Raw genomic sequence first — 13,501 nt, forward strand, 5'->3', positions numbered from 1 at the left:
CAGGGTGGGGGAAAAAAAAAGTAAGCAGGGGTGGAGTGGGAGCTATTTGGAAAGGGTGGCTAGGGATGATACCCTTCTAATTGTACCTGGCATATAACAGCATTTCAAAAGATGTTGTCATTTCTTCCCCATCCACAGCTTTTGTCTCACCAGTCCCACAACACAAGGACATTTTAATTTGTGAAATCTCATGTAGGGAATTGTAGGAGACTATGATGTTCCAAAAGGTAAGGATTTTATCTTATTCATCACTGTATCCCTAGGATGTAGCTGAAAAATTGACACTTGGTAGATGCTTAATAAATATTTGTTAAGTGAATAAATGAATGCAAATCTTCAATAATAAAATAGACTGTCTGGGCTAGTTAAGAAAAGACTAAAGCACTTGAGAATGTGCTATACAATGAACTGAATGAATTCCTGCTTGACAAAGTATGTTGTCATAGATAATATTTGATTGTTTCAGGAATATACTACTTAAAATTCTCCCATTATTCAAACGTATTATTTTTCCTTTTAAGATTTTGTTTTTCTTTGTGTTTCAGAGAAGAAATATCCATAGAGCTACAGAAAAACATCTCTGGGAAACAACAGTTCATTAACAGTTCATTGAAGAGTATTAAACTAGCCGAGTAAGTTTATTTCCCTGGAAAGAACCAAATGTCAGGCATATACACATGATTTTCTATGTCAAGCTTCTCTAGAATTGCAGAGTGACAGAGCAAGAGAATAAGAGGTTCTTTCATGAGAAAAAGAACAATTTGCATTCTATTCCCTATTCCTTATGGGATTAAAATATCACTATTTGGCAGCAGTCATAAAATATAGCTGCATGAGATGTTTTCTTTAGTTCTCGAGTTGGATCAAATTACAAAACAAAAACCAAAAAACAAAACCTCAAATCAACTTCTGGTAGAAGAAAAAGCTAATCATAGCTAACTATGTTCTATTCTTTTTTTCTTTTCTCTTCTTCTCTTTCTTTTTTTTTCAACCAGGACAGTTTACATTCAACAGATATTTACTGAGTGCCTCCTATGGGCTGGGCACTGTTCTAGGATCTGAGGTGGCAGCAGGTAAGCAAATAATAATCTTTGCCCCTTACAGAATTTACTATTAATCCATGGTGGTTTTGATTTACCCATTCTCCACTATATTATTTTTCAATCTCATGATTCATCTGATTTGTATATACTATTTTTAGTTTTGTTCCTTCAAAACTGATTAGTTTTTTGATTTAGTATGGTTTTGATTTTTGATTAGTATGGTTTATGTTTCCATTTCTTATGGTTAGTTACCTCTTAGGATATACTGTTAAAACTAGGAATGCATTTTTTTTTATTCTTTTCTGAGAGAGACAGAGCCTGAGTGGGGGAGGGGCAGAGAGCGAGAAGGAAAGGAGGAATCCGAAACAGGCTCCAGGCTCCAAGCTGTCAGCACAGAGCCCAACGCAGGGCTCAGACTCACAAATTGTGAGATGATGACCTGAGCTGAAGTTGGATGCTTAACCAAGTGAGCCACCCAGGCACCCTGAAAGGCATTTTAAATAAAGTTATTATATAGACTAAGTGGAAAGTGTGGGTAATTTTTATTTATTTATTTATTTATTTTTTTATTTTTTTTTATTTTTTAGAGAGAGTGCACTCAAGCAGGGGAGGGAATCAGGGAGAGGGAGAGAGAATCTTAAGCAGACTCCATACCCAGCATGGAGCCCAATGCGGGGCTTGATCTCACGACTGACTGTAGGATTATGACTGGAGCTTAAATCAAGAGTTGGACATTTAACCAGCTGAGCCACCCAGGTGTCCCAAGTGTGGGTAAATTTTAAATTATTTAATTATTATTATTTATTATTGAGGACTGTGTGTTCACTATGGGGCTAAGGCACGAGATGTCACCATTGCTGCAGAGCTGTTCCTGAGATGCTCCCATTCTGGCTAGGGTGATAGTCCCTCATCAGTAAATGCCTTGCTCCCAAATGAAGGGTGGGATAGGACCTTAACTAATTTGTTTTCCAATCCCCTACTAATCTTTCTGTAGGGAAAGTTCTAAAGAAACAGTTTACCTGCAGACCCAACTCACATTAGTGCCCAGTGCTTCAGGCAACCTTATCTAAGTAGGGGGTCCAAGCGAGAGCCCAATGACCCAATAGGTAGTAAGCATAGGTTTAGTACACAAGCACAAAGTCAAAATGAGATCTGAAAAACCAATAATGAGATGATCCAACATATGGATCTCCTTGTTGTTCCTTTTAATTCCCTTTTCCATTGCTGGAATTCAGTCTTTCATTCTCTCTCAACCATGCTGTCGGAATGACCTCCAAAGCATTTTCCCCACCTTTGGTCAGTTCTTTCTGTAATCTTTTCTCTGTCTAGTTTCCAGAGATAATTTTTCAAATCATGGGTGCAATGATGTAAACCTTTCATGGGACCAGTCTCGCCCCTATTCCCTCTCAGACCCTGCACTCCACATCCCTATCCACAGACTACAAAGAGGACCCTGAAAAAAATCATAACGAGGCAGGGAGGACTCTTTCAAAGTCTCCTGCTTTGATATTCTGCATGGTCTGACTTACATTCTCTGTCTTCTAATATCCCTAGACATTTAAAATGTCACTAATCACGGGTCGGTAGGACACACAGAATTATTGTGCTAATACTGATGCACAACAGCTATTGATTAACATTACAGTTTAGTTCTAGCTTGGAGAGCTGGGTCTGCACTGTGCGTGTAACCAGTGCTCATCAGGGCGTGGCTGGGTTCTGACTGGTTGAGTCACATGTTGTCCCACTGTCTTAAATATTACTCTGAGAAATACATTCAGAAGAAAGCAGGTTGGATTAACTGCTCCTGCACTGTTCAAAACCTTTTCTGTGTCCAATAATACATACCTTCTATTTGTTCTGGAAATAGCAGATCTGAAATGCATGCATACTTATTAAATACTGTTTATGCAGACTGCCCCAGGATAGTCATTGAAGGGGCAGGTGCCATGGCCATGTCTCTCACATTCTTTGGCTTAAAGGTTATTTTTTTTTTAATTTTTTTTAACGTTTATTTATTTTTGAGACAGAGAGAGACAAAGCATGAACGGGGGAGGGTCAGAGAGAGGGAGACACAGAATCTGAAACAGGCTCCAGGCTCTGAGCTGTCAGCACAGAGCCCGACGCGGGGCTCGAACTCATAAGCCGTGAGATCATGACCTGAGCTGAAGTCGGACGCTTAACCGACTGAGCCACCCAGGCGCCCCAGGTTATTTTTGTAGTCTACTTCAATGTCTCTTAAGACTGTTTCGTGTGTCAGAGTGTATGCAGTTGCCTAATCACTTTATAGTGGGGGCAGCCTCTGGTCCCCAGTGATCAATTTCAAACTCCAAAATTCCTGGTAACAATCTTGTGTGACGAAGTTAGCATTTTACAATCCCAAGAACTGAATCTGATATACAGTTTTCACACTTTAAGCACAATGATTGTGTGATTCAAATCTGCATGCTTTGGTAGAGTTTTGCGACGACTTACTTGTGCTTTTCCAGCTCCCTGTCCCACACCATCTTTCTCATACACATATAGAAAGAAGTGGTCTTGCAAAATGAATCAGACCTCTTATAAATGTGTACTATAATACCTTTCCTAGATAGTTACAATTAAAGAAGGTTGTTCTTTCATAATGTGAATGATGCTGCCCCCAATTCCCTTAAGATAATTATCTCTTATCCTACATGCATTGTGCAGTTCTTCATCAGCCTATCTCAGCTGCTTATTTCTCTCTTGACTTATACATTCATGTTATCTTGGAAATTGGGAACTGGCGGGCACCTGGATGGGTTCAGTTGGTTGAGCATCTGACTCTTGATTTTGGCTCAGGTCATGATCCCAGGGTCATGGAATTGAGCCCCAAATTGGGCTCCACACTCAGCATGGAACCTTTTTAAGATTCTCTCTCTCTCTCTCTCTCTCTCTCTCTCTCTCTCTTTCTGTCTCCCCCTGCCCCTCTTCCCCACTTGTGTGCTCTCTTTCTGAAAAAAAGAAAGACAGAAAGAAAGAAAGAAAGAAAGAAAGAAAGAAAGAAAGAAAGGAAGAAAGAAAGAAAGAAATTGGGAACTGGCCTGTTTGAATGTTTTGTCTTTTCAGGGATAAAAAAGTCAACATATCAAAAGAATTGTTTTTTCTCTTTCAAACCTTTTTACTTGGGGTACTTATACTGACTTCTGATTTCCAGTGTGAAGTATAATAATATCTAAGCAGAGCTAATTAAAAGGGCAGTGACCGGGGCGCCTGGGTGGCGCAGTCGGTTAAGCGTCCGACTTCAGCCAGGTCACGATCTCGCGGTCCATGAGTTCGAGCCCCGCGTCAGGCTCTGGGCTGATGGCTCCGATTCTGTGTCTCCCTCTCTCTCTGCCCCTCCCCCGTTCATGCTCTGTCTCTCTCTGTCCCCAAAATAAATAAACGTTGAAAAAAAATTTTTTAAAGGGCAGTGACCAACTTCTGTTGTTATTCATACTTTTCATTACACCATTATCTACAAATGGAAACAATTATTATTTATGATCATGATAATGAAGATTCACGACAGAATTTGTTACAGATGATTAGTGCAAATGATTTAAATTATCAGAGCTCTCTAACAAGAGGTCTGGGTTGGGTTACAGGACCAAACTCTAGGGAAGGTTTTTATGGTTGAAACTGAATAACTAACAGAATGTTAGAGGTTAAAAACCAGCTATTTTATTTGTTCATTAATTTCTTCATTCTTTCTTTCAACCAGAAAGCATAGATTAAACATCTATTCTCCTGGTTTTGGAATTTTCATTATAACCTCTGCTGTAGTGAGGATTCTTGACGTATCTCCTTGGGGGTGTGTGTGCAATAGTTTGTCTTGGGGTGTTTACCTAGAAGCAAACTTTCTGAATCTAGGAATAGTCTCATTTTGGAAACTAAATGTCTAATTTAGTGTCATGATAAATATTCTGGGCTTTATTTAAAATGAAACTGGCCTCCCTGTCTGAGCTCAGGTCTGTTTCAAGCTGGAAGGCTGCCATGAGGATGGGTGTGTGTGTGTGTGTGTGTGTGTGTGTGTGTGATCAGCTTCTTATCTATCACCTCTATGCTTTATGCTTCTCTTCAACCTCTGCTTGGCCCTACCTCTCATCTCCTTTACTAGGTCCCCCAGGGCTCCCTCAGGTCTGGAAAAGAGAAGGGGCAGGAGAAGAGGAGAGGGACAAGAAAGGTCTTACTTGACACATTTTTGTGTGTGATCTGATGTAGGCGCTCTCAGTCTCTGATGCTGTCAGCAGCTGACTCTTGCTCTTGGTCAGGGTGGCGGCACTTTTTATAGGTTCCTGAGAGATACTGTCCACAACCCTCCGCCATACCAGTGGAGTTTGAGCTTGCTCCTGGTGCACGTATGTCTCTTTTCTGCTGCCAGACAAACAGCTTCAGTCACAACCTTCTGCCTTTAAATTTCTTAGTCAAGGGTCAAACTGCAGAGTATGTGTGTCAAGTTCTCCAGGAGGTTCTTCCCAAACTTCTCTCACTTGGTTTGAAGTGAGAGAAAAGAATTTTTCCTCCACCACCCTCCTACCAATCCTGGAGTGGGGATGAGGGAAATTCCAAAGCAAAATCTAGACTGGTGTTTGACTATCTGGGTATCGTGGGCTTGCCAAGTTGACACATAAAATTAACCATCACGGATGTCTATTAGAACTCCAGTAGGAGGTGATATGAAATCTGATGTGAAATCGGCATATGAGTATACAAGTGTAGAGTTTAGGACATGAATGGAAGATCTTTCAGCATACGACTGGTATTAAAAATCAGGGGTTGATGGGATCACCAAGAGAGTGAGTATAGATAGCAAAGAGGACCAAGGACTGTGTCCTGGAACATTACAACATTAAGAGATCAAGGACTAGAGGAGGAACCAGCAAAGGAGAGTGAAACAAGCATCTACTTTGACTGGAAGAAGAAGGAAGAAAGAGTGCAATGTTTTCAAACCAAAGTAAAGAAACTATTAAGGAAGAAATGTGGTCAACTGTATCCAATACTACTGAAGGTCAGGTAAAATTGAGACTAAGAAATGGTGATGTTACTATTTAGCAACATGATACCTTACCAAGAGTGCTTTTGGTGCAATGGTGGGAAATAAAACCTGCCTGAAGTGGGTTTAAGAGAGAATGGGAATCCCTGAAAGTGTTGGGATGGCTGTTGTCCTGGCATAATTATTATTAGTGCTTTCTTTCATTCCCAGAATGTTCCTGTTTGCATGATAAAATATATGTTTACCCCAGAGGAGAGAAATTGGAGACAGAGAATTTAAATATTCTCTTAAAAGGAAATTTGGAATACAAGTGACAGAGCAGAAAACTCCTCAGACATTAAGCAATTGTTACTTGGTTTTAATATTAAATTTTAGCACATAATGATTAATAGATGCCCAATTTAGTAGTTTTCTCCTCATCTCCGTTAGTCTGAAGTAAACACGAAGGCATATTTAGTAGCTCATGAAGAAGCCAGCTGCAAATCACTTGAGAATATATACTGCAGACATGTTTGTTCTTCAATTTGGTTATTCTCTATGCTCCTGTCCAGCTCATCTTCTAATACTCCAGGAAGAGCAAAGTTTGCATCTGAGGAAGTGCAAATTCTCCTGTGGTCTCAGTATCATCAGCCCAGCGGTAATGGCTAAGGGTAGATACATCCCCAGTAACATATGCCATGGCACTTGTAGCATGTTTTTGGCCTGATGTTAAAGAAGCTTGTGTTTCTCACTAGGTCTTATTTGTTTCTGATGCCCCAGCTCCTCACATAATTCCTAGAAGGAAATCATAGCTATGATCAGAACTGGGCAACGGAGGCTTTGCACCAGGAAATCCAACTTACATGATGCAAAAAATTTCTAATAAAGATTGTTAAAAATTTTTCAGTTTTAAATTTTGTTTCATTTATATGTTGACAACATAAGCACTTCTATAGCATCAAAGAAATACTTGAATTTAGTACTGAGTGAGCACAGAGTTAAGCTAGGAATACCAGATGGTGTTTAATGCTTATTATAATAATCAGTGAGCCATGACATGAATTATGGAACATACTTGAAATGTCAAAATGATTTTTCCTGCATCAAGGGTGTATATTGTAAACATTGGAAAATCTTCAATGAATGAATAAATGGTGAAAAAGTTTCCAGTTTTTCAGTGAAGATTTTGTTCGTATGCATTATAATTAGAATATTGGGGGGGGGGGGGAGAAGGCAATTTCTATAACCATGTTTCACCAAAAGAGAAAAATGTGTGAAAGTTGAAACTGAGGATTATTGCTCTGCTAATATTAAAAATTGTATTTTTTCAAACAATCAATTTAAAAACAAAACAATCAATTTAAAAGTCTTTGCTAAGACTGTATCTTACCATTTATTTACTTGTTTATTTATTTATTTATTTATTTATTGATGTTGGTAGACTAATAAGATATATAGTTTAATGCCTGTATTAGTCAGTATTGGGATAAATGGAAGCACCAGTATTAGTGTTTATCAGGAAGTCGTTCTAAAAGTGTTCAATGAGGATCTCAATTCCTGTTATTCTGTGGTCTATAAATAAAAAGTAAAAACATAATTGCCCACCAGGTGGCAGTAGTATGTCAAATTGGTCTACAAACGCACCAGCAGTGTAGGGGCACTTTACTAAATTCTTGGGATATGAAGGAATTGAGTTCTGTCCCTGCCTTCAACTAACTCAGTCTCTTCTGCAGCTGAAATATATGTGCTTTGTGTCTTTTTTTTCTTTTTCTTTTGGTAGTAAAAATTGTAAGTATAGACTATTCTCTTGAGTTAGAAGAAAGTCAGGCTACCATAGTTATTTTGCCAGTGTGGAATCTGAGCTACCAAGTGGTTTTGTGATGTTCCTGGAATCAAATTATGAGCATAGTGTCATTCCCCCTCTGAGCCAAAAGTAAACCTAATAGACATTCTGTGATGGTATTTCCGCTAAAAAAATATGTGGTTTTAGGCCTTGTGGTTTTTTCATATTTCTCAGCCTCCAGACAATTAAAACTGGTATTTATTGATTAGAAAGGAATTCTACTTTTAAGGTAACTAGTCACATCCTAACCAGTGTCAACAGAGTTGCAAGTTGGTGGGAACAATCTTACTCTCATCATCTGTACATTTCAATATACTCCATTAGGGTATTTGAATATATTGTATATTGTTATAATCCTATTAAAGGTAACACAAAATTATCCCATTCCCATATCCTCAACACAAATATTTTCTATCTCTCCATGCTTCTTTAGAATCTTTATCTACATTTATACTCAGTTCTAATTAAAGTACTCATAACATTTAAATTTTTTCACTTAGTTCATAAACCATATTTTATCTTTTAACTTCATCTTTACATTTATCTTTTTATGTGGCATCTTAATATTTAGTTACAAAGAAATGTTCTATAATTTATTTTATTTTTGTGGTGGATACAGGTTGTATGTAATTTTATATGTTGTAGTTTATAGAATGTGTGATGTTCTGGGTGGCCTGAGTTCAGATATTTAATTCTGTCTGTAAATATTCTCATATTTGTCAAAACATGTTCTGAATTTGATTCCCAACACCTGTCACGAACCATGTAAATGTGTGTGTGTGCATGTGTGTGTGTGTGTGTGTGTGTGTGTGTGTGTGTGTGCTTGCCAAGAGTTTTATTCTGGGAAACTGACTTAAGGAAATAGTTCAAACAAACTAGAAAGTCTGAGTAATACAATGTTAAGATGTTTCTTCATACTTTATTTAAATTCTAGGAATGTTAGCATAACTTTATTTTTTGTAACTAATGTTTTTCTTTTCTCTTTTTTCTTTCTGCATTTCTATAACCAAATAACTGCCATGAAGTTCACTTGGGTGTAAGGTTGAGATCTAAATCAGTTTTCTCGATATTTCACTACAATTATCTTTCTCTATTTATTAAGTAATGTTCACCTTCCTGGAATTATGTGATTCCTATTTCACTGAACATTTAAACACAATATATAAATTGGTTTATTTGAGTTTCAAAATTTTTATTTATGTTTGTTTTTGTTTTAGTATTGCATCATTTAATTATTGTTACTTTATCTGGAAGGGCTTATGATGGTTGGCCACTTCTCTCACCTTTATCATTATTCTTCTCTAGAATATTCTTTACCATTTATTTTTCTATTTTTATTACATAAAACATATTTTTATGATTTTCGTTGGGATAACACCAAATTAACAAATGGACTGGTTAAGAAATTATTTTATTTAAATTTTTATTCTGAAACAAAACATGATCATTGTAATGAAAATTCAGACCATAGTAAAACATAGAAAGTGAAAGTCTCAATCACACACTATTTAGGGAAAACTCATATTATCAGTTAGATACCTGTCTTTCCAATCTTTGTATATATTATCTATGCAAAAACTACACTATTCTGAAACTGGTTTTCATTACTCACAATGGATGGCAGTCTTTTAATATCTGTTCATATAAACTTGTCTCACTTTTACAAATGGCTGAACAGTCTTTTATTGAACAAATATATTATATTATAATTTATTTGGCAAATTCTTTATGGGCCTTTAATTTTTCAACTTTCTAAAATTTTTTTTTTATTATTACAAGGATTGTTATGATGAACATCCTCTAAATAAATACATCTCCCTGTAGTTGAGAATGTATTCCTGAGGTCTAAACTTGTAGAAGAAGGATTGCTAAGTCAGAGACTTCCTTTAATTGTGATAGATAATTCAGAAATTGGCCCCTAAAAAGTTGCTCTGAGGGGGGCCTGAGTGGCTCAGTCAGTTAAGCGTCTGACTTCTCCTCAGGTCATGATCTCCAGGCTCATGAGTTTGAGCCTTACATCCGGCTCTGTGCTAATAGCTTGGAGACTGGAACCTGCTTTGGATTCTGTGTCTCCCTCTCTATCTGCCCCTCCTCCACTCACACTGTCTCTCTCTCTCTCTCTTTCAAAAATAAACATATAAAAAATAAAAAATAGGGGCGCCTGGGTGGCGCAGTCGGTTAAGCGTCCGACTTCAGCCAGGTCACGATCTCGCGGTCCGTGAGTTCGAGCCCCGCGTCAGGCTCTGGGTCAGGCTTTGGGCTGATGGCTCAGAGCCTGGAGCCTGCTTCTGATTCTGTGTCTCCCTCTCTCTCTGCCCCTCCCCCGTTCATGCTCTGTCTCTCTCTGACCCCAAAAAAATAAATAAACGTTGAAAAAAAAATTTAAAAATAAAAAATAAATAAAAAGTTGCTGTGAATTATCCTTCCATCTTCAACATCTAATATTTCCTATTTCCAAACCAAACATGTCAGTTTAACATATTTTGAAGGTCTGAGAATACCTGTCTTTTTATTTTGGGTAAACATTCTGTGGAACACCTCCTTTCCTCTTGTTCCATATGTGGTTTTGATTGATTCACTGGAGAAACAGGTTTTTATGATTTTAACCTGGTATTTTGACTTAGATGTCTGTAAAATTATTTAATGTATCTCTTCAAAAGTTTAAGTATTTTAGGTCAAAGGCATGAAAATACTTATACAACTCTGGAAATCTTTTCCCTTCTTGATGTTTAGTGCACACAAATTTGTATGGTCAAGTAGCAAGTTACAGAGTGTGGATTCATATCATCTTGAATTCGTTTCCCAAATAGCTGTGGGACTTTAGGCAAGACACTTACTCGTACTGTTCCTTAATTTCCTTCTTGGTTATAGTCACCGACCTCACAGGTTGTTGTGAAAACAAATAATAACAGTGATGAGGATAGTAATAATATTTTGAATAGTGATTTATAGCTTTCAAAGCACTTTGGCACACGTTATCTCTTTTGATCTTTATAATAACCTTATATGGTAGATAAGACAAGCATTTTATCATCAGTTTTTCACATAAGAAAACTAAGGCACAGTTAAGATTTGGTAAAATTATCAACAAATGTTTCTTTGAGAAGTCAAAGTTATTACACAAAGGTAATACCAAGGGCAGGGAAATACGTACGTGTTCCTAGCAAAGAGCATTAGTGAGTACTGTCTGTGTATGGCATTTCTTTTTCCAACATTCCAAGGATGTTTGTTGTGAGAAAAAGACTGTTCTGTGACCAGCTTTTTTTTTCCCTTCACATTTTACACCAAAACTCTTTGTATATAGTTATACAAGAAAGTTTAATTACTAGAAAATAGAAATGTATGTGTGATTTATAAATGCTTATGTTGTATAGAAACTGAGAATTATCAGACAGGCATTGCTTTTACATGGCACTTCATCTCCCCCATGCCCAATGAAGATAAGATAGCCAAGTGTTCTTCCCTCCATCACCACTGGAAGCCTTGGCTATGCATCTAACTGTAGCTTCTGTTTTCTCTTTCACTAGAAATTTATTACCAGCACTGATGTGTACACATGCGTATATTTTTGGTTTCTGGAGAGGAAGAGCATACACCTGAAAGAGAAGAAAGCCTTGGGGTTCCTTGGTGGCTCAGTCATTTAAGTGTCTGACTGTGGCTCAGGTCATGATTTTGTGGTTCATGAGTTCAAGTCCCGCTTCAGGCTCTGTGCTGACAGCCTGGAGTCTGCTTCAGATTCTGTGTCTCCCTCTCTCTCTGTCCCTCTTCTCTCACACTCTGTCTCTCTCTCTCTCCCTCTCTCTCTCAAAAATAAATAAACATTAAAAAATTAAAATAAAAAAGGAAAGAAAGAAAAGAAACCTTGACATTAACAGAAGCATAGCTAAAGTTCCAAAACTTGGATTACACTTTTTGAATCTATTGTTCCGGTAAATACTTTCAAATGTTCCCTGTTTTCCACAAACAGAATGCAAAAAATATCAAATCATAAAGTTCTTTATCAGTGGAATGATTAATAATTTTTCTCTGTAGCTTGGCCTATGTCAATAATAAATAACTCTTTGGGGCACCTGGGTGGCTCAGTCGGTTAAGTGTCCAACTTTGCCTCAGGTCATGAGTTCAAGCCCCGCATCAGGCTCTCTGCTGTCAGCGCAGAGTTTGCTTCAGATCCTCTGTTCCCCTCTCTCTCTGCTCCTCCTCTGCTCTCTTTCTCCAAAAATAAATAAACATTTAAAAAATAACTCCTTTGGAGTATTATATTTCCCATAGAATCAGATTTGCAGTACAATGTGTATTTCTCACTTGGCGATTAAATATTTCAGTAATTTAATTACATTATTTAGTTCCCTTCCCAGGAAACTGAAATCTGGAAACATGTATCTGACACTGCTTTATTGGGGATACAGATGGGAAATAAGTAAGGAAAAATTTTTTCATAAAATGATAGGTTTAAAGAGTGGGCAGCCTGTTCTTTTTAATTACAACAAGAAATAGTTATTGAGAGCTTACAAAGTACTGGAAATTTTGGATACCAAAGTAGGTGAAATAATATCCTTGTCCTGAAGGAGTTCACATATTAATCTAGTTAGAACTATAGAATTATAGGCTCAAAGGAGGTTTGAAATAAATTCATCCCTTTGCCTTTCATTTTACAGATAGAAAAATGTAACCATTGATATGAAATGTAACCATTGTTATGAAGTGCATAAATAAATAAATGTTTTAGTCATTGTTCTTTAGTTTAAAATAATAGAAATCCAAGAAAAATAAACTGAAGAAAAAAGGAACATTTTCTGTCTTTTATAGCCAATAGTTTAAGTATAGTTCAGCTTTTGGCACAGCTGGATGAAGGTGCTCAAGTGATTCTCTCCCCCATCCCCCACCTCCACCCCCTCCCCTCCCCCTCCCCTTAACCTCCCTCCTCTTGCCTTTGGCCCTACGTTCCTCCCCTCTTATCACTTGACTCTGCTTCACTTTAATTTTGACCTCATTATCTCCTGTGTCAAACCGGTCTCGTTCATGGGATAGGAAAGATGATGATTGGAAGCCCTATCACAAACCAATATCAGGGAGTCTTTCTGTCTCCCTCTAAGGGCAGAAAGGACACAGAAGGACTCTTATGGCTCAGTTATGAGCCACCCTTTGCCACTGCGGTGCTCCAAGATTGACAGTCCTTCCAGAGGCACATAGAGTGGACAATTCTTCAAATAATTCTGAAAAGGAATGGGGTCTGGTAAGGTAACATAGCAAATACAGAAGGAGCTGAGACCAGAAAACAAACCTCATAGGCTGTGAAGTTTCCAACATTACTGCAGATTATGCCTGTCGAGGGCTCTGGTGTCCACTTCTCTTGTCTGCCATGATGCCCAGAATGAATGGTACAAGAGCAACCACTATTCCTAGCCTGGATTTCAGTTATTATCTGTCTTGTTCCATTCTATGTTTGATTTTTTTAAAAATACTTATTTTAAGAATTTTATTAAATATGTTTTCCTTTTATAAAATTCACCTCAGATCTTGGAAATAGGTAGTTGCAAACATAATAAATAAACTGTACCCATCAATACTTTTCCTGTGCTTTTGACTGACATGGTGGTCTCTTACTTACTAGATGTTCTCACTTCTATTCAGTCTCATAAAAGGACA

The sequence above is a fragment of the Leopardus geoffroyi genome, chromosome B2 (assembly GCF_018350155.1).
Source record: "Leopardus geoffroyi isolate Oge1 chromosome B2, O.geoffroyi_Oge1_pat1.0, whole genome shotgun sequence".
Lineage (NCBI taxonomy): Eukaryota > Metazoa > Chordata > Mammalia > Carnivora > Felidae > Leopardus > Leopardus geoffroyi.